At 39.1% G+C, this 4317-nt stretch overlaps 1 pseudogene; it reads left to right on the forward strand.

The window, feature by feature from the left end:
* The first annotated feature begins 302 nt into the window (after positions 1-302).
* On the forward strand, positions 303-1872 carry LOC120780809 (annotated as a pseudogene).
* The last annotated feature ends 2445 nt before the right edge of the window (positions 1873-4317 follow it).

Below are 4317 nucleotides of genomic sequence, written 5' to 3' on the forward strand. Positions count from 1 at the left end.
GCACGGAATTAGAAGCATCTCGAGTTTTGGGTTAAAAATGGAACCTAACAGCAACAAAATTGAAAACTTTCATTGGAGTTTTATATGGACGTGGAGCATACGAAGCAAAATATTTAAAAGTTTCATATCTATGGAACGAAAAATGGGGACCAAACTGCTTTGCAAACACCATGAGTAGAAATGATTTTCCGGAAATATTGAGGTTTATTCGCTTTGATAAAAAAAAGTGAGAGAAGTCAACGTCTTCAAACGATAAATTTGATTTAGTACCAGCAGTATGGGATAGATTCATCAAAAATAGTATGCAATACTACAAACCAGGACAAAATATTACAATAGACGAACAACTCTTGTCAACAAAAGCCAGATGCAGATTCACCCAATATTTGCCGAATAAGCCCGACAAGTTTGGGACAAAATTTTGGCTAACATCTAATGTTAAAACTAAGTATATTGTGAATGGGTTTCCTTATTTAAGAAAAGATGAGACACGAGTAAGATCACAGCCTCTAAGTGAATCTGTTGTGCTACAACTTATCGAACCATTCACTATGAAGGGAAGAAATATAACAACCGACAACTTTTTCACAAGCTTACCGCTGGCATCTAAATTGCTAGCCAGAAACAACATTGATTGGCACTATACGCGGAAACAAAAGGGAAATGCCTAAAATTTGTAAAACAAAGAAGGATAACATGGTTCGATTTTCTTCATTACTGTATAAATCGAGTGGGTGCGTTCTTACAATCTACTACTTATATTGAGTTCGAAACATAAATCCGTCAGAGTTCATAAAAGTAACAAGCTATTACCTGAAACAGTTGAGTTTTATAATAAAACTAAGTTTGGCGTAGATATTACAGACCAAATGGCAAAGAAATATTGTGTAAAATCAGGATCAAGAAGATGGCCACTACAAGTATTTTTTAAGGGGGTATTCTAGTCTAGAAGCATGAATTTCAGGTAATTTTTAAAGTGTCCATACCCATGATTTCAACCCTCCTAGTTATCTGAAACCAAAAAAAAAAAGATTATTAATCTAGAATAATGTCGCAATGGCCGGAACTACGGAAAACTGGGAAACAATTTTTTTCACAAAATGGCGACTGCTTGAAAAAAAAAAGGTTTTTGGATCACTTTTTCTGACTATTTCGAATTTTTTAAAAATAATAAAAATAAAAATTTGGGGATGGGGCTAATTCCAACCATATACAAGCCTATAAAGAAGACTCTATAAAAATTTCAAATAAATCGGTCCAGTAGAACCTGCAAAACGCGTTTAAAGTTTAGGAGACAATTCTAGTGAACACGGACGCCACCTCACAAAATCGGCGGTATCTCCGAAAAAAGTCTAAACTTTCAAGATATGCAAAAAAAAATCGATTTTTTCAAAATCCTAAACAAGAATACCCCCTTAATATTTTAGACTTAGCGGGCATAAATGCCTGGATCTTATATAGAGAGACAACAGGTGAAAAGATATCCAAAAAAGATTTTCTTTTTCAATTAGCAGATGAACTTGCCATTGAAAATACCGAGAAAAATGTTAAACCAGGAATGGAATCACGAGAAACTATTGTACCTACAACTTCAAAGACCTTACTTTGTTCACGCAAATGGTGTCAAATTGGGTACTGTAATAATAATAAAACTAGCACCATTTCTAATATCTGTAAAAATTATGTATGCGGAAAATGCACTCAAAAGAAAATCTATGTTTGTAGGAAATGTGACAAATTATAAATATACCAAATAATTTACCTTATACTATAAAATTAACCTAAAATTAATATGGGAATTTATTTTAATTTTTTTAAACCGAATCATACTTTCTTTATTATACTTATTATTGTTTAAGTGATGAAATGTAAGAATATTCATTTAGGGATCATGGCCCCACGTACTACTTAGCACAAAATTCCTTTTGTAAGCAACCAATCTTGTAACAAATAAATAAACTATTACTTATATAAACTTTACTATTACCTATTTTTTAAAGACCAGTCATTTTGACCGGTTTTGGTAGAAATAGCTTCGACAAAAGTGTGGTAGTTCTAGTGTTAAGGATGTCGATCCCTGTCTCATAATACTCATCTCTTGATTAGTTACGTGAATTGGTCGTCTTTCGGCGTAAGCGAAATCAAACCTTGCAAAATTTACTTCTAAATTCAAAACTGTACCATGATTAGTTTAAATATCATTGGCATTACCGACAATCTTTTTTCGGAGGATAGTTAGTGCTCCAAAATACCTTCTACTTCCTTCAATATATAGGCTAATCGAATTTTTTGCAGCTTCTCTCCAGCTGACATAAGATTTACCAGAGAATTCTGGCAAAGACTTTATGATATCTAAATTTTCGTTACATGTTATAGAATCATGAGTTTCATACTCAGTTACTTGTGGCGTATTTGTTAAGGTTTTGATTTTGTTACTCAACTGAGCTATCTCAGTTCTTCAATTTGTGGTTATTGTAGCTATTTCGTTTACAGTAAAACGGACCATATGGGTCATAAGTGTCATGTTACATATTTATGACAAACTAATAGATATTTATAATATTACAAGGTGAGTGCCGCGAAACCCTACAATTATTACGTGGTCCTTCGAGCCGTACCGGACGGCACCATTCTTCTTCTTCTTAATTGGCGTGGACACCGCTTGCGCGATTATAGCCGAGTTAACAACAGCGCGCCAGTCGTTTCTTCTTTTCGCTACGTGGCGCCAATTGGATATTCCAAGCGAAGCCAGGTCCTTCTCCACTTGGTCCTTCCAATGGAGTGGAGGTCTTCCTCTTCCTCTGCTTCCCCCGGCGGGTACTGCGTCGAATACTTTCAGAGCTGGAGTGTTTTTTCATCCATCCGGACAACATGACCTAGCCAGCGTAGCCGCTGTCTTTTAATTCGCTGAACTATGTCAATGTCGTCGTATATCTCGTACAGCTCATCGTTCCATCGAATGCGATATCTCGCCGTGGCCAATGCGCAAAGGACCATAAATCTTTTGCAGAATTTTTCTCTCGAAAACTCGTAACGTCGACTCATCGGTTGCTGTCATCGCCCAAGCCTCTGCACCATATAGCAGGACGGGAATTATGAGCGACTTATAGAGTTTAGCTTTTGTTCGTCGACAGAGGACTTTACTTTTCAATTGCCTACCCAGTCCGAAGTAGCACCTGTTGGCAAGAGCAATCCTGCGTTGGATTTCCAGGCTGACATTATTAGTGGTGTTAATGCTGGTTCCTAAATAGACGAAATTATTACAACTTCAAAGTATGACTGTTAACAGTGACGTGAGAGCCAAGTCGCGGGTGCGACGACTGTTTGTTTGATGACAGGAGATATTTCGTTTTGCCCTCGTTCGCTACCAGACCCATTTTCTGTGCTTCCTTGTCCAGCCTGGAGAAAGCAAAGCTAACGGCGCGGGTGTTGAGGCCGATGATATCAATATCGTCGGCATACGCCAGCAGCTGTACACTCTTATAGAATATGGTATCTTCTCTGTTTAGTTCTGCAGCTCGAACTATTTTCTCCAGAAGCAGGTTGAAGAAGTCGCACGATAGGGAGTCGCCGTGTCTGAAACCTCGTTTGGTATCGAACGGCTCGGAGAGGTCCTTCCCGATCCTGACGGAGCTTTTCGTGTTGCTCAACGTCAGTTTACACAGCCGCATTAGTTTTGCGAGGATACCAAATTCAGACATCGCGGCATAAAGGCAGCTCCTTTTCGTGCTGTCGAAAGCAGTTTTGAAATCGACGAAGAGGTGGTGTGTGTCGATTCTCCTTCTTCTTCTGGTGTGGGTCTTTTCCAAGATTTGGCGCATGGTGAATATCTGGTCGGTTGTTGATTTTCCAGGTCTGAAGCCACACTGATAAGGTCCAATCAGTTTGTTGACGGTGGGCTTTAATCTTTCACACAATACGCTCGATGGAACCTTATATGCGATGTTGAGGAGGCTAATCCCACGGTAGTTGGCGCAGATTGTGGGGTCTCCTTTTTTATGGATTGGGCATAGCACACTTAAATTCCAATCGTTGGGCATGCTTTCGTCCGACCATATTTTACAAAGAAGCAGATGCATGCTCCCTATTAGTTCTTCGCCGCCGTGTTTGAATAGCTCGGCCGGTAGTCCGTCGGCCCCTGCCGCTTTGTTGTTCTTGAGGCGGGCAATTGCTATTCGAACTTCTTCATGGTCGGGTAATGGAACGTCTGCTCCATCGTCATCGATTGGGGAATCGGGTTCTCTTTCTCCTGGTGTTGTGCGCTCACTGCCATTCAGCAGGCTGGAGAAGTGTTCCCTCCATAATTTAACTATGATC

This window comes from Bactrocera tryoni, unplaced genomic scaffold (assembly GCF_016617805.1).
Source record: "Bactrocera tryoni isolate S06 unplaced genomic scaffold, CSIRO_BtryS06_freeze2 scaffold_25, whole genome shotgun sequence".
Classification (NCBI taxonomy): Eukaryota; Metazoa; Arthropoda; class Insecta; order Diptera; family Tephritidae; genus Bactrocera; species Bactrocera tryoni.